Consider the following 23883-nt stretch of genomic DNA (forward strand, 5'->3'; position numbering starts at 1 on the left):
AGTTGCTGTGGCCATGGTGTCGCTCCACAGCAATAAAATCCTAACTTAGACAGTGGATATACAATAGTGAAAAGACAGACTATGCTAAATAGTACAGAGTAAAGATATTTAGAGAGTCAGGATCAAGCTAGCTAAGAGCTGCTGGCAGTGATTCCATGAGAAGCAACTATGAGTCCAGATTATGGCGGCTATCAGGGAGAATGGAATTGAAACTCTTGGGAGGAAAGCAGAAGTTATGGTTGGAGTTGAGGTGTAGCAGACTTGAGGATTAAAAGCTGAAGGTGTCAGTAAGCACATAGCTTGGACAATCTGAAAAAGTATTCATTTCAGAGGCAGGCAGGCAGGCAGGCAGGCAGGCAGGCAGGCAGGCAGGCAGGCAGGCAGGCAGGCAGGCAGAGTAATTGCTATCAAGTAGTTGTCTCAAGACAGACATTGACATCTCAACAAGCTACATGAACCCAGTTCCTCAGTAAAACCCCATCTCTATCCTTTTCCCCTTTAGGTCAGATCATCCCCACTTGAACCTTCATTGTGAATCTTGCTAAAATATTGTTAGTAAAACTATTTGCTCAGTGTGACTGTTCCACATTAGGCTGACATTCCCAAGGGCAAAGGGTTCTTGTTATCTCCAATGAACTTTTCACAGAAAACTTTTAAAAAATCAAGACCAACACGTAAACACTTTATACAATGGTGCTGTATTTCTGAACTGCTCTTACAAATATATTTACAAAATTATAGGCATTTCCTATTCAGGGGCTCTATGCTAACGAGAGCCAGCCTGTTGGGGTCTCCATCAGCACTGCAGAATTTATGGCTTCCCAGTCATTTTAGGATGAGGAAAGGATGAATTACATAACAACATATATATTAAGTTTGAAGAAACAAACCACGTAGGCAGTATTGTGAATAAACACAGGAACAGGAAAGATGGCAGTTTTACAGATCTCCTACAGGCTACACTGAAGGAAGTGTCACCAAGGAAGGAGGACCAATAGCCTCACAGGCATTCAGAGCAATTGGCCTGTGCAGACCTTGTGCTGACTCCCTAGAGACTGAGCAACTGGCTGGAGATGTCCCAGCTAGTACATGATGAACTGACAGCCTGCACCAAAGAGACAACAGCATCACCTTCCTCCCTTGCTAGAGGCACGCAGGAAGTGAACATGAGGGAGACACTATTTAGATGTAGCTCCCTCACATGGAATCTGTGATATCATGATTGCTACATCCTAGAGTTTGTTTTCAATCTTTCATGTTAATTTTTAAATTAATTTACAACAAGTTTTCATATGGCACTTTCACGTATATTTCATTTAGCTGGATTATGATGCCCCATCCCTTTTCCTTATCCACCCGTTTCCTGCTATATACTCTTATGTTCCCAGTATTTCTCCTTACTTTTGTTCTGTTGTCTTCCCTTAAAGCCTCGTTTTCATCAGTCTCATGGGTGGTTCTGGTTTCTGACCATTCACATTTCCTCCCACTCCCATCCACATAAATACTTACGAGAGCTTAGTACCTACATACGGGAGAGAACATACGCTCTCTGTCTTTCTCAGCCTTGGCTGTTATATCACTTAACATGATGGTTTCCATTTTTGTTTGGTTTCTTGAAATTTTCGTTTTTCCTTAACAGCTGGATAAAATTCCATTGTGTATATGTACCACACGTCTAGACTGATTGCAATCCTCAGCTACCGTGACTAGGGAGGCAGTGAGCTATAACTCTCCCAGGCACTTAATACCTAGGGCTTTAAAATGATAATGATATTAAACAAGACTTTTTAAACTTTTTCTCTCATAACCTTTTCTCATTTAAGAAATATTATGTGACCCTGGGCATATGGGTATATGAAGTAGATATACAAATTCAATATTTATTGCTAACAAAACATAATTTAAAACACTTCTGTGATATATAAAAAATATACAGACATTTATAATTTTGTCATTTGTTAAAAATCGAAGGAAATTTGCATACTAATGAGATTGATGTGCAGCATCTTCAGCTTTTCAGCGTGGATTAATGCTTTGATTTTATGATCATCAATGCTGAGAACACTGCTTTGCATAAATACATAGCAACAAAATAGCAGAGGTATGTTTAGAGCTATTTCAGAAATTGTTGGAAATTATGTTCTATTCTTAAGTGAAAATTAATTTAACAACTTTTTTCATGAAGCTCAAGTCAGTGAGTCAAACAGCAATTTTCAAAAATCCAACATTATAAAATACAAAGAAATATTAAGTTATTGTTACATGCTAAGGAATAGCATCAGAAAAATATTTAGTCTGTTTTCTGGAGTTAAACATTGAATTTAAGGGTGAAAAGCCTTGTAGGTATGCTCTTAAACTTGAGCTGAAGCATTTCTAGCAAGCTCCATTACCGTGGACCCTGCCTGTACTGCCTGCTGCTACTGCCTGCTGCTTGTTCAGAACCAAGGCTGCACTGAAGCTTCATGATCCAGCCTGGGCTAGCACCACCAGATACACCTCAGCTTTATCACATGTTTGATTATGAGCTAACCTGTGGTCACTGACCATTCAGAAACCTCTTACTACTGTTGAATTTTTCACAAGCCCACAGTCTGTTTCCTCAGTCCCATATGACGTCATCGCCAATGAGTTAAGAAACCGCAGTATAAATCATTAAACTCTCTTAGAATAGCATCTGACACACAGAAGATGAATAAACAAAACCATCCTATTTTAATTATTCCAGAGGTTGTTATAGAAATTAACCATGAGAAAAAAATGCCTGGTAATGAAAGTACAGTGAGAAACTGCAAAGGGTGTGTGTGTGTGTGTGTGTGTGTGTGTGTGTGTGTAATTTTGCCTTGAGTGGAGTTGTATGGTGCACAGATGACAACCCCTAGAGAGTTGCAATGGCTTCCAAGCAAAGGAAGAGGTTCCATCAGAGGCATCCCAGATCCATGGCTTCTTTCTATCCTCTCTGTCTTTCCTTCCATGACTCACAAGTTCCATGGTTTTTCCATCTACTCTCCAATAAATTCCGAATGCTTATATGAATCCCAGACATCCATATGTTTGAGTTCTTCAAACTAACTAGAAATTTGATAAAATAGCAACATCAAGGCACATCAACTGTGTAGCCAGTTGGCTCGAATTGAGCCATTCGAAAGCAGACTCAACTCATTCAAAATTGATTTTTGTCATCCTCTATGTTGTATGATGTCTTTTCCTGGGGAAACATGAACAAATGTCTACTCACCCTAGATAGGAAACTGATGACACAGAATATACCATCCAAGTTCTGCTTGGCGAACCAATGGATTTTACTGGGTTACTTATAGGAATATGGATGAGGTGTCACTTACAGGAGAAGAAATGACTCAAAGGCAGCTGCATCACCAAAGCCCACCCCAGTGTATGTAACAGATCAGCAAGGCCAGCAACCTGGACCACACTGCACAACCAGAAGTCGGCTCAACATGTTGTAGCGTGTCCGTCCATTCTAGGTGGCTCAATTTGTCCAAGACTCTTCCAAGAAGTTCAGCTCATCTTTGTTTTTTTATTTTTCTAGGTAGCTTTCCTGGTCTCTGCTTCTTCCAAGGGGCTGTGTTTGTTTAAAAGAATTCTCTGAAGCTTATCATCTCTGAGAGTGACTCTCTGAAGTCTTTATTATTTATAGTCTCCCCTCTCCCTCTCCCTCTCCCTCTCCCTCTCCCTCTCCCTCTCCCTCTCCCTCTCCCTCTCCCTCTCCCTCTCCCTCTCCCTCTCCCTCTCCCTCTCCCTCTCCCTCTCCCTCTCCCTCTCCCTCCCCCCCCACCCGGGTCCTAGTGAATCTGGTCAATTTAAGGGGCATCATGAAACAATTTAGTGTAGTTTACTTCCTATCTTAAGGACCTTCTCTCCCCTTACAGCATCCCCATTTCTCACTTCCCCATAAGCACACACTTGTAAGTTTCCCTTTAAAATACCAGGTTGCTTCACAGCAGCCTGAAATGCTCTTTATCTCCATGTTGTACTTCTGGTTCATGCCTGACAGTCATTCATCCTGTGTATATAAAGGAATCCATGTCTTCCCAATTCCATTTCTCCAAATTCACTCCACTCAGGCACATCTCTCCTCATCCATGGGACATTACATATGAAGTCATTAAGCATGAAACCATTACACATAGAACCTGGTACAGACGTTAACAATCCCCACCACCTTTCTTTGATTTGGCACTAAAGAATAATTTAGGTTAGAGCTAGAGTTTTATCAGAGGCTGCTTAAAACTTACTAATTAAAATTTAAATTCCTACACATGACCACAAGTCCCTTCATGGTTAGCATCCTACTCCGACCTATATTATCCAATCAGATGGTGTGGCTATTCCAGTAAAATGGATTTTCTCTCACTATCCCAAAGAGACCATCTCCTTGTCCTTGTGTCATTTTATGTGGTATTACCTATGTCTACAACTTTTTTTCCTCCATTTCATCTGCTGTATCTTAATTCTAAGTATAAATGTCTTTGCCCATAAATGTCAACTGTCAATCTTGGGTCCGCAATGCCTCCCTGCTGAAAATATCTTCCTGTCGCTCTGCACCTATTCTGTGGTACATCCTTGTGGGGAGCCGACCAAAGGCGGCTATCATCCTTGCAGCCATCTTGAGCTATATACCCTGATAAGAAAGAGACTTGTTTACAATAGCCTACAACAGCTGAGCACACTCTGATAACATCTTGTTTTAGATACCCAGGATTTTCCCTTGGGTGTGTGAGACTTAAAGGTGTGTGACTTAAGGGTGTGACTTAGAGATCAGATTTAGAGATAAGACCTAAGAGTGTGACTTAAGGGCGTAACTTACAAGTGAGACATATAAAAGGGAAGAGGCAGACAGAAAAGAGCAACAGATTATTAGGTATTAGGCACTTGGCACTTGGAGGAAGAACTTGGATTTAGACATTAGGCACTAGAACTTGGAACTGGAAACTTGGAACTTGGAGGCACTAGGGACTAGGAACTAGGGACTTGGACTAGGAAGAGAGACTGAAGAATAAACGGGATTGAATCACACTTTGTCTGGTCTCCATTCTTCAAGTCAGTCCTCACTTTCTCTCTTGCTGAACCCCGACCTGTGGACCAGAGCAGCTTTGGGCAGTGCGGACTCTAACAATTTAGCCCCCAAGGCTTTTGGCAGTGTGGGTTCCAACATTGACAGAGTGGTCCACAACACATCCCGTGTTTTCCAGTCTGGTGATCTTCTGTGTAATGTTTCTCTATAGATGTAGAAGCATCTGTGAGTACTTGCAGGGTTTGCTTTGTTCTCTGTGACTACAAAAACAGTTCTTAATAGAAGAATAACCCATTGAATGCTTGTTCAATGTGTAAAAGGGGACCCATACTCAATTTTATAAATAGCAGCTCATTCTCAAACTAGGACAAACTCAAGTCAAACCATCAATCACACTGGCCTCAAACAGTCAGGTCAATAATAAAAACATTGAGCAGCAGTGACCATCTTGACCAGAGCCATAAATCAGGATGGACAGAATGTGACTCTCACTGGCTCTTACTTGGAGTCTATTTTTCACATTCTGAAATGCTGCCGAGTTTTAGTGTAGCTAGAGTCTTTTTGGATACATCTTTTTTTTTTTTTTTTTTTTTTTTTTTAAGATCCCACTAAGAAAATATTAGCTATTATCTAATTATTTTTTATTAAGAAAAAGTAAAGGGGCAGTTACTTTTGGAGTCACAAGCCATTCCACACATACATGGAGGATATATATATATATATATACAATTTGCAAGGTCATAGGTCCTATCTGCAAGAAGAACCAGTTTACCAAATTAAGCTCTTCTCTTTTCCATTGACACCCACCATCAACAACCCAGTTGAAAGACATGGGAGTCTAAACATTCGTCTTTCTCAAATTCATTACATACAAGTGTTGAAAAATTCACTTGGAGCCTTCAAATATTTCCTTGACTATGCTAAAAGTAATTTAGCAGTATTAAAAATTGACAAAAAACCCATTCTTTTCTCTGGGAAAGAATGTGTAAAATTGTATCATGTTAATTGAACCCCGCTGTGGTAGGCACACAGGAAACTGATTTCTGTAAAGCACTACTGAGAACACACTCTGTTTCTGGAAAGGGGACTTTAAAAATGGATGGGAGGAAAGCTGCAGTTGGGGTCATTAGCTTGGTATAGTAAATTAAAAAGTAAATGACTACTGTAATGTTCCATCTTTGTATTTAGAAGTCATAAAGGGATGATTGTAGTTAGTTCGTTTCCTTCAGTGTTATATCATCTAGCAAGGTAGAGCAGAAAACTATTTCATTGCTGTTTGCTGCCTGTTGTGTCTGCCTGTAAGGCTGAAGTGTCAGAACGCCTGCCTATTATATTGTAGGCTGAGCTAGAATCTGTCCCTAATGGTACGCACAATTCAGCATTAAGATTTTAATCTGTTCATAACATCTCTGAGAACCAGAGAGTGTTACCTTCGACTTTCCCACAAGATATGGTTCAGCTGTATCGCATAGTTGTCTGGATGACTGTGGGCTATGTTTTAGGAAGATTTCATAAGCCAGGAGGGGAAAGATGGTCAATCTGCAGAGGGAAAAGGAATTCAAAGAAGGAAACTGCAGGCTAGAGATGATAGGAAAGTCTGACCAGGGTGTAGGTGCTGGTCCCATGGCTCTAGCCTAGTCATTCATCCACAAGGAAGTCAGATTAACGTCTCTGCTTTTTCTGTGGTCATCTGTTAGAATAAGTAATACCCAGGAAGTTAGAGTAGCAACTAAACTTGACTGTTCATACTTCATTAAAGAGTGTGTTACATTTAATTGTCCTGGGTACTGCTTTATGTCTGGCATAGAATCTATGCTCAGCAAATCACCTTCTGAATGATAACTTATAAACACCTCATTTCCTATGCTAGGGGAGAATGGTATGAATAGGTAGGAAAGTACCAAGATTGTTTACATTACAGCAAGAGGCATATCAAACATGTATATTTGATGGCAGAGATATTGGCAGAATAGCGCAGTGTTTATTGCTGTGTGCATGTGAAGCCAGATTCGAACTGAATTCCAGCTTTACTGCTAGCCAGGGGTGTGCTTACATAGTTAATCTCTTAGTGACTTAATTTCCTCATATGACATGGGAACAGTACTTAGGTGAAATGAGTTTAATGCATTTTTATACGTGAAGTGTGTGAACAGAGATGGTATAAGGTAAATGACGGTTAACTGTTATTTTAACTGCTTGACAGCTCTAGAAAATAACTCTCCAACAATTTAAGTGTTATTCTCTGATGGCTTTTCATAGAGATTCCTAAAATTCTGGACAAATGACCAGGAAAAGGGCTCTGAGATCATTACACAGGTGACAAAATCCATCCTAGACCCAGCAATGGCCTTCTGGGCACTTTGTCATGGCAGAGCCAGGCCTGGAATCCAAGCTACTTAGATCTTGACATGTATTGAAATTAGACAAAAGGATTAAAACTTGGCATGTACTTAAATAAATGCCATAACTGAGACAATGAGGTCTGTGATGCTGGATGTTTAAACTCTGGTTTAGCACAAGTACACAATAGTTAGAGCACCCAGTGATTTAAGAAATGTGATTTGTGTGTGTGTGTGTTATGGGAATTAATCATAATAGGGCTGAACTTTTTGTAGTCGTATAACTTAAATAAAACTGATTAAAATAGTTAGAACCAGATCAAAGTATAAACCAGGGTTGGAGAGATGGCTCAGAGGTTAAGAGCACTTGGTGCTCTTCCAGAGGATCGAAGTTTAGTTCCTAGCACCCACATGGTGGCTCACAATCATATGTAACTCCAGTTCCAGGTGATCTGATGCCCTCTTCTGACCTTCACAAGCACAAGGGATGGACGTTGTGTAAATGCATACATGCAGGTAAAAATACTTATACAAATAAAATAAAAATACACATTTTAAAAAGTATAAAGTGTAACCATGTGGTTTACTTGTATAGGCTTTACTAAAAAGACACAATCTATAGCTTAATTCTCTCCTACAATTGTAAGAGGAAATTAAGTCATACAATAATTTTTGAGTGTGGTTCACATTAATGAACTTTATAGCACAGCTGATATTATTGTGGCCCAGCAACACCTTTCATCTGGGATGGCTTTCAAAGGTCTGTGTCCTGCTTCTCTCTGGTGACCACATTCTGGGGAAAGGAAAAAGCACCATGGCTGTCTAAGTTGCTGAGCAGCTGGGGATAGTGTAGCTATCCTTAATCGTGTTTCTCTGTTCTCAGATAGAATACAGACAAACCACAAACATATATATTTAAGCAGTTTCTTTTGTAAATAACCTTAGCAAATATACTTTTCAGTTCAGAAGCTGGCCACAATCATCAAAAAATTAGGTGAAATTTCATCTATGACAAAGGACTCTAAATCAAAATAAGACAATTATGATCTATTTGTGGTTTTAAAGTTTTGAGATGAAGCCAGTAACTGCAATTGCAGCTCCTGAGAGCTTCTCTATAGAGGGGTAGCTTCAGAGGAAGGATGGTTTCTTAAGGAATCTCCCAATTACAATAAAAAAGTAAATCTCCTATTTGCTGGAACTTTCAGACATAAGATTTTCCTTAAGAAGATTTATTCCAAGAGAAGGTATACTAGACCTGAAACAAACCAAACTGTAACAACATTCTCCACAAAGAGATACAAATCTCACTTGAGCTCAAGCATGTTAGTAAGCTGAGAAAGGCTGTGAAGAAAATTATCAACTCAAGTGCCTAGTTTGCAAAGAGCATTTACTTCCAGGAAGAGCTAAGCCTTCTGCTTTACCATCAGTATCCCAGAGGAGACAAAGAAAGCCTTACAGAGTACAGATTCAGTGCTAAGCAGAGAAGGCAGGAGGAATCCTAGATCAGTGCAAGCCATGGCTGTCCTCAGGAGAATCTTAAAAATCAGCTCTTTCATATTTTTATTTATGTTTGAAACCTCCTCCAATACAAAACTGACAGGAAATTATGGCTGAACAAAAAGAAATTTTTTTTCAGCTGAGCATTAGACTTTCCTCTCATCTTCTTCTCCCACAAACAGCATTGTTTTACACTTTATCATATGATATTTTTCCAAGGATGAGAAGAAAAGGCATGGACCCGAGTTCCTTCTCTGAATCTCTATTTTAACTCGAGCCTTAGCCTAACACCAGGACCTCATCTGTTTATGCTGTTTTTTTCAATGATCTTACAAACTATAGATGTTACTGTATCCTAATGTGTTTATAAAAATACAAGTATTAAATATGCTCCAAGCTTATATACTGTCCATTTACTGGTAAAAACTAGTTGGGAAGTGATCTGACTATGCTCCTGAGAATGTAATTTAGGTTTCCCCTGTTTGCTCCCCCAAAGCAGCTATATTAAATGGAAAAATACACCTACTTTCTTTCAATTTAAAGCTTCTTTATTCACTAGTTAGGCCAATTATTTAATTTAGACTTAAAGTTCTTATAATATCATCTTAAATGATGGTTGGAGACACAAACCGCATCAAATATGAGGCTCTGTTGTTAAGCATTGCTACATGATAAACTCGTGAGTAGATTTTGAATCTTTAACATTATTTCCAAAAGTCAAATCAGCCAAAAGACACACGGTTGATTAACCATGCTGGTACTGCGCAACGAATCTGTTAGCATACATACATCTGAACCAACTCAGAGGGTCACCTCCTTAATTCTTTAATCTAAAGAAACTTTAATCCTTAAATAAAGAAATACCTTATTGGCTCATTTATCATAGTTAATAAAATTAGGCATTTGTTCAGGGCAGCAATTCTTGATGGGATAAAAACAAAGTTATGTCTTATTGAAAGCCCCCCCTGCCCCCGCCCCCCCCCAGAGTGAACTGGCAATACAAAGTATAAATAAACAAATGTACTTACCTGGGATTAAAGTTCAGAGAGTTGGAAAATGTGGGGAAAGTTTCAGTGGACAGACAAAAATATCAAAAGATATCTGCAGCCTTCGGTTGGGCTTTCTGCCTTTATAAGTGGCAGTGAGGGCAGCGGTGGCCAGTACCCTCATGTTATGTAACATCTTATTAATATTAGCCGTCAGACTGCTACCAAGCAGGCGAGGCACTAGAGGGCAAGAGAGGCACATGCAAGACCCATCTCCAAGGGACCAGCGCGGGGACCACTTCAGGGAAGACAGATGCTAACTAAACTGACAAATGCCAGATGTCTGAAGGCACCATCGAAACTTGTCAGTGTTCCTCAAAGAATATTTTAAATGCCGATTTCCTACTAGCCCGAGTTAACAGGTTAATAAATACGCGTAAGCAAAGAACCACACTATGAAAAAAAAAAACTTTCAGGATTATATTTACAAACCCATAGTGACGGGGGGGGGGGGTTGTCTCTGCATTGTTTAAATCAACGTATTTCAAACAGGAAAGGAGAGGCTGCATATAAATTCAACGAGTGTAGACCTCAAGACCCTTCTTTTCCAGTCGCTAGAAACTTGGGATGGTGTTTCTGCCATCTCTGGAGTCCGCATTTCAACTATCCAGGGTTGGGTCAAGTGAGGACCTGCCCTCCATCCTAGTGATTACCTCGGGCTGTGGAGCGCCGGCATCCTGCCTCCTGGTCCTCCGCTTCTCTGCGCTCCCGCTGCGCAGCCACGGCTGCAGCCGCCTCCCCCAGCATCCGCTCCGGAGCCGAGTGGGCTGGGCGCGCGGGGCGGGCGGGGCTGGCAGGGCGAGTGGTCCAGGAGCTCAGGGCGGGGCTAGGCGGGGCGGGGCGGGGCGGGGCGGGGCGGGGCGGCCGGGCTCCAGCGCGCGCTCTTGGACCGGCGCTCGTCCCACGCCGGCGCGCAGTCTCCTGGGTGCTTGCTGCCCGCGCGCGTTCTCGCTGGAGCGGGAGGAGGCGCACACTGGGACCCGGTTTCCGACCGCCCAGGTTGCTGCAGGGAGTCAGGGAGGAGCCTAGCTGCACCTCAGGTGCTGGTGCCCAGGCACTGGATAGGGCAGGTCACTGGCTTTCCTTGGCTTGCTGGTCCTCTAAGGCCAGTTCCATCCTGGAAGACCAGTGCAAGGCCAAAGGCAGATAAAAAGACATTTTAGATTCAAGGTGAGGGTGAACAAAAGCCCAAATGGAAGGTACCTTCCAGTACACCATAGGCTGCATCAAGGCAGAGAGCAGTTTGAGTCAGGGAGAGCCCACCGATTGTCACATGTAAAGGTCATTTTCTGTGGACACAATCAATACTTAGAGGATCAATCACCACCTCACAAGGCGACATGTCCCACTTGCTTTAAGTGACATAGGTCACTGCCTAAAGGCAGTGGAGGTGTTTTCTTGGTAGTTTGTATTAGAATGTGATCATGTTTAGTCATTCAGAGTCAAAAGATGACATTTCTGGATCTATTGGGGCCCTGCTTAGGCATGTGGACGGTCGTATTTGGGGCTCTGATCAGAGAGGTGCATTTGGATCCTCATTGTCACTTGAGAACTGAAGACAGCACTACTGTTCAGGGAAGCAAATTTCGGTGTTGGAGTACAGCTAAACCCACAGGCTCACTGGTGCACTCTGAACCCAGTTAATACCGAAACACCTCCCACCTCCACGTGTTTTCATACTCGAATCCATCCATACATTGACTTTTGGCTTAAGACAGCTCTGGTTATATTTTCTGGCAACAAGAAGTGAAAGAGACAAAAATGATAGAGATACCAAACACTTTGTGTTGCTTAATGATTTTAGGAAGACTGTTGGATGCAAGCAGCGAGCCCGCACCACTCAGCAGATCACAATATCTTAAGTTCGCTGGAATTTGGTTTCCCTTTCTTTTCTTTTTTTATGTATTATTATTATTAGCTACACACATTCTTAGCCTGCCTGCCTTTCTTTCTTTCTTTCTTTCTTTCTTTCTTTCTTTCTTTCTTTCTTTCTTTCTTTCTTTCTTTCTTTCTTCCTTCCCTCCCTCCCTCCCTCCCTCCCTCCCTCTTTTCTTCCTTTTTTTCTCACTTTCTTTCTCTCTTTCTCTTTTTTTGAGTTGGGATGGTTGTATCTTTTTCTTACTCCATTGAGTAGAGTGTAGAGAAGCGGGGGAAATAATTGCTCTTCTGGAGCGGCCGAAGAATTCGGCAGGCAAAATTCCTTGGCTTGATGATATTTATTTATTCATTTATTTATAGTTGGAGTCTCTCTTGGGATTCCCGTGTCTTCCAAGAATGGCGCGGAACACCACATTTGTTTTGATATGCTCGCTCCTGAGAGCCTGACCTGATTCCACAGCATCCGTCCTGCCACCTAAAACTTCCAGATGAGAGAGGGCTCAAGAGTGAAGAGGCTTGCCACCAAGCCAGAGAACCTGAGTTCAGTCTGAACAGCCCCACGTGTTGGGAGGAGAGAATCAACTTCTACAAGTTATCCTCTGACCTCCACACCTGAGCACATCATCTACCTCTTTAAGCCAGAAGATATGAATGACACCCAGGTTTTCTAGACACATCAGGGCTGGCACACATAGGAACTCATAGAGATGGGAGCAGCTTGCATAGGGTCTCTGCACAGGTCTGCACCAGATAGAGACCCAGAGATGAGAAGAGAAATGGACACAAACATTCTCATTCGTAACCCAGAAGCTATCTCCAGTTGATAACCACTTGCAAATTAAAACTTAGTTTTCTCCAAGGGAGTCTCACTGGGGACCACTCTTAAGAGTAAGCCCTATGTCCAGCAGTAGATGCCAATAGAAAACCAATCAACAGCATCTTTGACTCTTAATGTTAGACTTTAAAATTTTTTTTTTTTTGCATATACAGTATGGCTTCAGATTTTATGTGAAGCCGTGTGTCTCTGCACCTATATATATGCTTCTTGTACTTTTTCTTTGGCTCTTTTTCTCTTGTGGTTGTTTTGTCCTATTCCAATTTGTTCTCTTTTGTTTTATCTTATTTTATTATTATTTGTTTAGGCACCTATTAGTTTTCTAAAGAGAGGCAGAAAGGATGTGGACCCAAATGGAAGTGGGGATGGGAAGTAGGAAGTAGGAGGAGTAGGGGGAGGGGAACCATAATCAGAATTTATTGTATGAAAAAAATCCATTTTCAGTTAAAAAATAAATATATGTAGAAAAGCATTGAACACCACCTAAGTGGCTCTGGGAATACACTAATACTGAATAAATAAACACAAAAAGCAAATGCAGTTTTCTGCCTTCCAGTTGTTTATAATGTATTGCTACAGGGCAGGCAGTACAAGACTTCAGCGAATGGACAAGAGTCACAAATCCATGCACCACTGAATGGTCCACCATGTACAGTCTGGTTTGGAATTGGGCTTCACCATTCATCTTTCTTTTCCTATCTTCTCTGCACAAAAGGGGGTAAAGCCCACAGAGGACCTCTTCTACAGAATACAGTAGTGTCTTTTGAAACTTTTCTAGTTAGAGAGAAACAGAGGCACACCCAACTTCCTGGACGAGTTGGAGAATGTGGCTGCTTTTACTTAGTGCTGCTGCTCCCAGCCAATCATGTGCACATGCAGATGGCTGAAAGGTACACTGTTTTCTCCCAAAATAAGTCCCAGCCTCAGAGCTCCATTGTAGAAGTATACATCTGTGTGTATGTACGTGTGTGTGTGTGTGTGTGTGTGTGTGTGTGTGTGTGTAGCAGCTTGATTTGTTACCCGTATGTCCTTCTATCCCTGAGCTATTCAGCTGGCAGAGAGATAAATAGGGAACATAGACATGGGTGGCAACATTAGCTCTCTTTTTCTATTTTATTTCCCTTATGTAGGGATAATGGGCCAGGAAATAATATTTTCTCTCCTGGACAGATACTCCAGTGTCTTGGGTAGTCCAGTGTCTTATGCTGTTCACTATAGGCAACAATGAACCTGTGCCCACCTGTGTCAAGGCTTCATGCTGGGAAGCACCTGAAATTTATTCTCCAAATTAGCTTCTTCAATAGGCTTGATGTGATAAAGGAGCCACACGAGCAGTGAGCTCCGGGACATAGCACACTTTTCATAACTACCTTTGGTCTTTGTAGTTTGACTATTTATATAAATATTGAGGACCTCAAAAGTCAAAGAGAACAAAACTCCAAGAAGTCCTGGCCTAGATTATATGAAACATTTTGTTTATCAGAGTCCCATCCTAGAGAGAGAGGGGGAAAGAACGGGGGGGACTATAAATTAAAATTTTACAGAAATGATTAAGAAGAAAAAAAAACCCAAAAAGAACAAAAGAATGTAGTTTTGTATATTGAAATAATTAATCCTCTATTTAGCCACTCTGACAGAAGGCGTCTGGTAGTACTAACTCATGGTGATGTAGAGATTTAATAACATGTCTTATATAAATTAAAATTACAACCTTTGATGGGATCTTGTTCCTCCTCTGAATGCTTCTACGTGAAGGGTACTGATTATAAAAGGATTTTGAGAAACTTATTTCAATTTTCAGAGTTCTCTTCAATTTTTCAATGTTTAAATTAAACTCATGCATTATTCCATTATGACAAGATTAAAAATCAGATATATAGAGGACACATTATTTTTTTTAATCTGAAACAGCTAATAAGTGTGTTACCATCTTCTTTAAAATCATCAGCTAAAAGTTGTAGTAATGACTGTTGATATGCTTAAGATACTAGGATGAGGACTTAATAGAAATTATCTTCTAGCTAGCAACTTCTAACTCAGCCCAAGGAAGAAGAGTCCAGCTTTCTTTATTGTCTCAAAAGATAGTTATTTGAAAATAGACCCAAATAAAACATCTCAGCCAAACAATTGACTGAGAGACATGCATGGGTGTCAGGGTGTTATGTAGCTACTGGTGGATTCGCTGCCACCACCCATCTGTGTCCGTATGGATAGCACCTTTGATAAATGAACGAGGCAGAGTAGGTTGCATTAAGGTCCCTTTAAAAATATAATTTTTAATTAAAATATAATTACAACACTGTTTCGGTTCCTTGTTCTCGCATACCCTCCACTCCCTCTCACCTTCGTGGCCTTTTTGTTGTTGTTTTTGTTTGATTATTATTATTCCAAACAGGTATTTGTACCAATCTGCTTTGTCTATTTTTGTTGTTGTTGTTGTATATGATTTCCATGCTGTTCACTTTGCACTAGGTAACCAGCTAGGGGACTCATCCTTGATTGATGCTATTTCTCCCTCTCTCAGTCTGAGCAACAATGACTGTATCTATAGACAGGCTAATCTGTAGGTGGGGAAATTGAATGGGGTTTGACTTGCCAGACAAAACCTTCATGCAACCAAATGTTTTATTGTAAGAAACAACAGTTTTTAGCTCAGTGGTAGGGTTGGGGGTGTGGCTCCAGCCTTAGTGGTATCATCTTCTCAAGGGAATTTGGTTCAGGACTCTGTTCTCTATCCCTCGTGTTTTCTATTCAGATCGATGTGGAGCCCAAGAATCTGCATTTCAATGTATGCTCAGGTACAGCCATCCACAATTGAAGAAACACAGACTTAGAGAATTTTTGAGGAAATGTTGTTTTTAATTAATGTTTACATATTTTCAAGAATAGGTCTGTATGTCTGTATAAACTACTTAGTTCACAAAGTTTTCAGATTATTACTTAATTTCAATAAATATACAACAAACCTGGTACTTTTCATTGGTTTTCATAAAAGCCTTTCTTTCTTTCTTTCTTTCTTTCTTTCTTTCTTTCTTTCTTTCTTTCTTTTTTTTTTTTTGTAAGATCTGGAAACAGGCAAACAGGAGCTTTGCTTTCACTTCAGAGGGACTCCTCCATCACAGGCTTTTTCTGTGTTTTCTGTCCCTTGTACATTAAAGGTCATTTAATCCACAAGGAAAGAAAGAAATTGCTTAGTTTTATAGGTCATATTTTATCCTGTCCTTGAAGGAAATCACCTTATATTATTCTGCCTGGATTTAAAAAAACAAAAAAACAAACACCTCTTCATAGCTAAATAAACACCCTCGCCATATTATTTTGTATAATTCCATTTCAATTTGTAAATGTGTTGTCCTCAGAAATAGCTTTTCCCATGCGGGACTAATTTACAATTTTATGTCTGATCATAAGCTGTGTCATCAATTGCAAGCTTTGGGTGATGACAACTTGGCAGCAGAAATGTCCCTATCTATAGGTAGGCCTAGCATAAAACTTTCAAATAAAATTTGCTGCATCTTAATGGGAAAATGCAAGCAATCGTCAGATTGCGGCCCTTATTGTGTGAGTCTTCAAAGCTGTCTCTTAATATTCAAGCAGGACCAAACATCATTAAGGTGTTTCTTTCATGTAGTTTGCCACATTAAAACATCGTTTTATAGCTTGGCCTCATGCCACGCAGTACAGCGAGATACATTGTGGGAATAAAATGGATGATTTCTTTCTCATTTTGTCTGAAAACAGGCTTTGTAAAGACCACAGAATATGTTCACTGCCACCTAACTGTGATGTTTTTCCATTATATCTGATCACTGGATTTCAAGAGATTGAAGAATATATAAATATTCAAGTAGTTGTGTGAATTAAATTTGAAACTGTGTTTTCACAATAGAGATGTGAAAGTTGTTAGATTGCCCAGAAGTAGAGGCAAAAATTGAGACTCCTTATATGTTAAGAACTAAGATCCGACAGTCTCAGACCTTTTGCACCAAATATCCCACCAAACATAAGTTAGAGGTGTGTATGAAAGTTAAAAATTTAATTGTTTGCCTTTTGTCTTAGTAACTTTCCTCTAGCTATGATAAAACAGACTGGCAAACAAACAACAACAAAAATTTAGAGGAGAAACAGTTTATTTTAGCTCACAGTTCAAGATATAGTCCTTCATGTGAGAAGGAGTGTCAGGGTGGTCATATCAGATCCACAGTGAGGAAGCATAGATAGCCTTCACATCCCTCCAACACCAGTAGGTGTCCTAGCTGTCAGGTAGGAAGGCTTACCGCTAGGCACACAAGGGAAGGTTTACTGCCGTGCACTGGCTTTAAGCATTGGTCATCATCTTCTACATTCTGAGAGCAAAGGTGATAGATACTGTGACTCATCATTATTGCCAATACCCCGGGAATCAAAAGCATAAGCCTGTGTACAATGAAATTATAGGAATTAATATTCAAGCATAGACGGTAGTTTTAATTATGGATATCTGTACTCAGCTTATTTTCCATTCAGTGGTTCAGCCAACCCCATGGGAAGGAAAATAAGAACTTATTGAACAAATGAATTTAGTCATTAAAATTGTTGGATTTTTTTCATCTCTTTAGGTAAAAATATAATTAATATTTGAAAGATTCTATTAGTAGTTTGTTCTCAGGCCTATGTCAGCCTTCTGACATCAAGCTTGTCATAAATCTTAGCTTTCTATAAGCTGTATTAGTCAGTGTGCCTAAGACAGCAGCAAAGCAGAGTTATAATTGTGTAGAAGCAGAAAGTCAAGTTCAGGTAATCAAAACATATTGATGGTCATGTTTAATGTGGATTATGGGAATTGGAAAAGAAAGAGGAAAAAATTAGAAAAGGCAGAAATTATATTTTATATAGGCTTTTTTTTTTTTTTTACCAAATTGACATGCTTTCTCAATGAATTTGTTATTTTCATGATGCTTGTAAATATGTGTGGTGGCACCAGACCATGAAGTCTGTGTTGCAGAAAGACCACACAGTGAGTTAGGAAGGGATGCAAAGCTAGTAAGAAGTGCAAAAGTCCCCGGCACCCTGTTCTTATATTGTTCTGGTTCATCTATTTTCATGTTAAGTTAATGACAATATGAGTCATAATAGCATTTTCTATCTTAAGTATCAAGTGGCAAAATGACCAAGCCTAAGGAAAACATGAAAGACTGAAAGGCAACGTGGAGAGGGTGAAAGGCTGAGTGTCAGTCCATTGAGTTAACTAGTTGGATGTCTTTGTTTTATTCAGCAGGAGACACACACACAGACACAGACACACACACAGACACACACACACACACACTCCCCCCCCACGCATAACACAGGGCATCCAGAGTAATTGACAGATGAGGAGAGGGAATGATGGAGGAATTTAATTTCAGCACTCCAGGCATCCCTTATTTAGGAAGGGTGGCTGTGTTACAGCCATAGTAACCCAGCCTATTTTTTTTTCCTAGAGTACAACTAGAGTGATACAACTAATCATTTCCATTACTGAAAAACTTCTCATACTTACTGTCTTGTTACAATCCCTCAGTCCTAAAGCATCCTTCACTAACTCCTCCCTCTGACTTTCTCATTTCCCCATCTTTCTCTTTGCGCATTCTCTCAGCTGGAGAACATGTGGCATTCAGCAGAGAAGTGAGGGCCCGAAACAATTTCTTCTTATCTCATTCCCCCAGATTTCTGGAACACGATCAGCAAACTTGCACTTTTCTTCAATGAAGTCAACTTCTTGGCCTTGCAGTACAGCAGAGCCTTGGCAGGAGCAGACAGAACCATGTCTCTGCTCTGGCAGTATCACTTGCCAGTTATTTAATTTTGGGCTAGTCTCTTGATCTTCTTTAGTAAGGAATGGGCCCTTGAAGGGATAATTTAGAATAAAATAGATGGGAACAGGGTAAGTGGAAAAATGAAGACGATAGATTTATCAGATTGGCAACATATATAAGAATTTAAATATATATTTAACTAAAATTGATTTATTTGAAATTTAAATCTTAATGAGAAGGAAAACACGATTTATAGTTACACATCTTCTTTCAAAAATGGGATTTATTGTTACTATTTTTAATTATGTCTACATATGTATGTCTTTGTGTGTGTATGTTCCCACAGAGGACAGAGTCTTTGGATTTTCATAAGCTCCAATTATAGAAAGTTGTGAGTTACCTGATGTAGGTGCTGGGAACTGAACTTGGGTTCTCTAGAAGAGCAACATGCATTCTTAAGCACTGGGTCATCCCTCTCTAGCCACAACACCTTTCTTCTTTTACAGGACTTTAATTTTTATCCTATCAAGAAAGCTGCATCTACTAGTGTTGCAGAACCCACTAAACACTACTCAAATCCATCCCGGCAGCAGCAATGTGCATTCCTTACTACGTGCCCCAATGTTCTGGGTTCTCTAATAAAATACACACACACAGCCTTTATATTTGAATATGCCTTAAACAGCTCAATGGCAGGGCCACTTCCTAACCTCCATATGGCTGATCCACTCTTTGATATCCCCAAGGTATTACTTACTAAAATCTATATTCCATCTCTGCTGTCCTTGACCCAGAATGGGGGCATTCTTGGGGCCGATTGTTGCCTGCCCGACATGGCGGCTCTGGTCCCTGTCCCTCACCTTCTCAGGAGCAGCATCTTTCCTCCTTCCCCAGCATGGCAGGTCTCCCTCTTCCTCTCCCTTCGTTCCTTGCCCGAGAATCCTAAAAGTCCTGCCTCTGTCTCCCTGCCCAGCCATTGGCCACCGGCAGCTTTATATACCAATCATAACCAACTAGGGGCAGGGTTCCCTCAGTTTCTTATGTGCAATTTTGGGGACTCAGATTAACATCATACAAACGGTGTTAGACCAAATCCACAACATACCAGTAATGATATAGCTGTATTTTCTTGACTGTTTCCAGATACAGTCATTTTTCTCCACTCACACAGCTGGTAGAAGAGTTCTAAGTAGAAAATAATCTGCTCCTCATATTTCAGTACTTAATCTATTCTTTTCATAATTGAAGCATTTGTTTTGGTCTGCATGGCCATCTAGAAAAAAAGTGACTCTGTGGCCCAGCTGTGGCTCAGTTGTTGCCAATGGGCTCTTAAGACAAGTGAATGGAAATGACACCCCTAGGCCCCAGTGGCCAGAAGACACCCTGGGCAGCTGGAAAATGGAGTAAGTTGTTGCAATGCTGTCCAACAGCCTAGAGCTTATGCTGATGCAAACTCAGGCCCTGAGCCTGCCACCTGGTTCTACTGAGGCCTGAGATGAGGAAGGGTTCTTTTTTGATCGGATCTCCCAGAACCACCACAGACCACCATGGTCAACAGTACCACCAGAGACCATGATGCTGTCAGTGGTCCATGCCGATGCCCCAGGCCTCTATGAAACCTGAGATCCATGTGGAAATATGCTGTTTGAACCACTGCCAGAAGCCTTGGTGATGTCTTCAGGCTTGCTGCCTGGAGGATGAGGCAAGGCAGGCTAATGAGAGTGGCATGTGTAATCCCCTGAGGCCATATTGAGGCTCCTGGTCCACCCAACTGCTAAGAGCCAAGGGCCTTGTTGATGTATACATCCCATGTTATCACTGAAGTTGATGGAGATGCCCATGGTCAGGGCTGCTGCCTAAATCCATGCTAATATCTGTGGGCAAGGGAGAGCTTGCTCCTCCCCGATCGATCTGCCACTACATGGCTTTCCTCAGCTGTTGGCTTCTGGCAGGGATGTAGGAGGAGAAAGACTTATCCTTCCTTAGGGGAGGTGGCTACTGACTAGGAATTTGACCATGTTCCAGTGAATATGTGGACCACACAAAATGGACTTGTTTTTTGGGTGATGATGGTAGGGGGTCACAGGGGAAGGGAGGCAGACATGAGAATACTGGGAGATGAACATGCAGTGGGGGCACATGATGTGAGATGCCCAAATAAGCAATACAAATAATTTTTAAAAAGTGAATGGTGGTTCCTTGGAATCTTTCTATGTGAAATAGAATTGGTAAAGTGTCAATGAACCCACCTGCTTGCTGTTGGCTGGGCCGTCATAAAATACCGTTTTACCTAACTGGAGCCCAGTTGGGACATGTGGCTCATTCACAGTCAGTGTCAGTGTGTGTTTGTTTTCTTCCATCAGAGTGATTGCAGAGGCTCTCCTTATTGGCTTGGTGTACTGAGTGACCACACTGGAGAAGCTTATGTGGTAAGCAACCATAAATAGGACATTGTAGGGTAACAAGCAACAGCCAGAAAACAGGGCTGTAATTTTAACTTTTATTTGCCTGATGCAATTGCCATCTTGGAGGAGGCTTACTGCTGAATAAGTTGACTCTTTCTAGTTCTTTCTGATCTCTGGCTGGCTGGTTCAGCTCAGCTGTTTTGGCCCAAAGTTCTCTCCAAGCTGAGTGATTCAATCTGGCTTCTTTCAGCTTCTTACTGAATTGCTATGCTTGGCCTCATACTAACTCTGGAAATTTGTTTTAATATTCTGGCTCCTTATTCTTTGGCTTCAACTGTCTTTGCACAAATTCAACTACACTCAACTGAACTGACACCCAAGTGACTGACTCTCCTGCACTGCTTTTAAATAGCTTCTTTCCTGTCTGTTCTCTTGAAGAGTTAGGTATCCTATCCTGACTCATTCTGTCAGTTCTTTCTCTGATTTGTCACTTTGTCTGCCCCTCACAGGATGTGAGTTCCAACATAGAGGTGAGCAAGAAGTGGCTGTTCTTGGGGCTGAAGCTAGCCCAAGATGAGGTCATTAACCTCTGGCCCTGTAACGTTCTAGAGTACCGAAAGTCTAATGAATCAATCTCTGGAGAGAGAGCATTTTTGCAAGAATTCTCATTCACATCTCACTATATCTGTGCATTCTCACAAGTCAGACCTCTGTGATTTCTGTCTTCCAGCTCAGACTTTTTCTCTTAGAATCTCTAGGATAAGCAACTGTTCCCTCACCTCCCTTTTGCTTGACTGCCCGAAGCTGAGAATTGCTAGCGTTTTTGTTGGGTATCATACTGGTTACTTTTCTCATCACCGTGAGTGAAGCAGAGAAACAACCTTCCTGAGGACTGGCTTATTTACTTATTTATCTGGCAGTTTAGTGAGTCATCAGAGTTAGTTCCTGTCCAGGGAGGCAGCCATAGTGTCTCTCTCTCTCTCTCTCTCTCTCTCTCTCTCTCTCTCTCTCTCTCACACACACACACACACACACACACACACACACACACACACACACACACACACACAGAGAGAGAGAGAGAGAGAGAGAGAGAGAGAGAGAGAGAGAGAGAGAGAGAGATTGAGGGTGTGAGTGGGGTGGGGCTATCATTCTCAATGCCCAGAACCTGAGTCACTGACTTCCTCCATCTAGACTCTATTGCTTAAAACCCCCACCACCCCACAAAATCCTTACCAGCTTGCAAATAGGCATGCCTCTGAATGACCTTTTACATCTAAGCTGTCAATAGACAGCTACATGATAAACACAGGTTACCACTCTAAGGAAAACTGTATTTTCTGGGATGGAGAGATGGCTCAGATGAACCTGGTTTGATTCCCAGCACCCTGGTGGTGCTTCACAAGTATCCGTAACTCCAGTCCCAAGGGTTCCAAAGCCTCTTTAGGTGCATATACTAGGTACACATACTCTTATGTAGATAAACCACCCATGCACTTAAAAATCATAAAATAAATCTGTTTTTTTAAAACCTATATTTTCTACTGGGTAAAATAAGATTACATTCATGAAACATGTATTAACTAATTTTACACATGAGGGGAGAAGGGTGTCTAAACTGAGGATTAAGTAAACGCACACATGAATTTTGGAAAGCTGCAAAAATCTTATCTCATGGACCTAAGTCATGGTAAGGAGGGTTTCTGGTCACTGGATTCATGGTCACTCTACCTCATGGAAGAAGCTCGACATGTAAAATAACTGGTGTTTACTGTGAGACAAACAGAATAGAATGCAAAGGCATGGAGTGGGGAGAGCAGAGGAAGCCCCGAGGGAGCCGAGTCTTGAGTGAATATGTATTTTAACCTAAACTCAGCCTGGTGAGGGTTGCAAGGCCAAGTGAACTTCTGAAGTCATGACTGTACTAATTTACTTTCTCCTCAAACATGTGCCCCTCTCATCTCTGCATCTTCCCTACATTTGTCAGTCTCGCTTTTGGGACACAGTTTCATTGAACTATTAGATGATCACTTGGACATTCACACTAGTGAAGCTAACAAGTACTTCAGAGATTCAAGCCCCAGGAAGAATGAAGTTTGACTATGGTTACTCATCCTCCTGGAATAAATCATTTTATGAAAATGACCATTGATACGTTGTCATGTATCATTTTAATGCCATGGTAAGTTAAGTTATAAGAAAATATTTATTAAGTTACAGAATCTCAAAATTACTAGCTAGTTGGATTTCCTTCTCTCATGGTGAAAATTAAAGATGGCCTTATATTTTACACAGTCTTTTATCCAGCGACTTTTCTGATTGATCAAGGTAGAATGGGCAGTGGCCTCTGCTTCTACTACGTAAATCAGAAAGCTGTTTAGGGTAGAGAAATGGATTTTCCCTCTTTATAGAAAATTACTTCATATGTGGGTCTCGATTTTTACCTTGATGAAGTTTACGTTTTTGACGTTTCAGTATAAAGTAAAATATTTTAATGATTTTCTGTTTTAAGAATCCCTTTCAACTGCAGAGATGTACAGCCCACTTTACCAGCATGCATTTCATGCCATTAAATCATGGGTTGTGCTACATGTGCTCCCAGGTGTGTTCAAGGTGGTAGTGTCCTTGTAAATCTCATCACTAGTCAGAAATTCTGTTCTAGTGCATGCCCCCAACTATATTGTAAGCCAGAGCCTTACAATATATCTTAGTCATTCCTCCCTAGTGACTAAAGACAACACTACAGAGGCAGAGTGACTTCTGTGCAGTTAGGTGGGCGAGAACTCTGAGAGAGGATGCTATTTCTGCTTATTAGTTTCTGAAAGTCATGGCCATAACTCAGTGGGTATTTTGGAATTTCAATGTAGTCAGCTTAAGTCTAAGGGTTAGTAACACTGCTTAAATTATACTAAGGAATCTTTAAAATTTAAAGACTGTAGTGAGGCATAAACAATCAGAGACAGCATTAAGCCTGGAGGTAGAGGCTGAGTTTCGTTTGCCTATACAAGCACTACTCAGAGTCTAAATCAGAATCAGGGAGGATGGCTGCTAAAACGAAGAGCCTCCAAAACCTG

The 23883-nt window shown here is 40.9% G+C and overlaps 1 protein-coding gene across 1 annotated transcript in view; it reads right to left on the minus strand.

Annotated features, from left to right (window-relative positions):
- Ndst3 (N-deacetylase and N-sulfotransferase 3) overlaps positions 1–10659 on the minus strand; it is a 163163-nt gene extending 152504 nt beyond the window's left edge. Inside the window, exon 1 of the mRNA XM_034501345.2 lies at positions 10568–10659. The gene's annotated coding sequence lies outside the window, so the exon portion shown is untranslated. The remainder of the gene's footprint in view (positions 1–10567) is intronic.
- Positions 10660–23883: the final 13224 nt, after the last annotated feature.

Source organism: Arvicanthis niloticus, chromosome 4, assembly GCF_011762505.2.
Source record: "Arvicanthis niloticus isolate mArvNil1 chromosome 4, mArvNil1.pat.X, whole genome shotgun sequence".
NCBI classification, from domain to species: Eukaryota; Metazoa; Chordata; class Mammalia; order Rodentia; family Muridae; genus Arvicanthis; species Arvicanthis niloticus.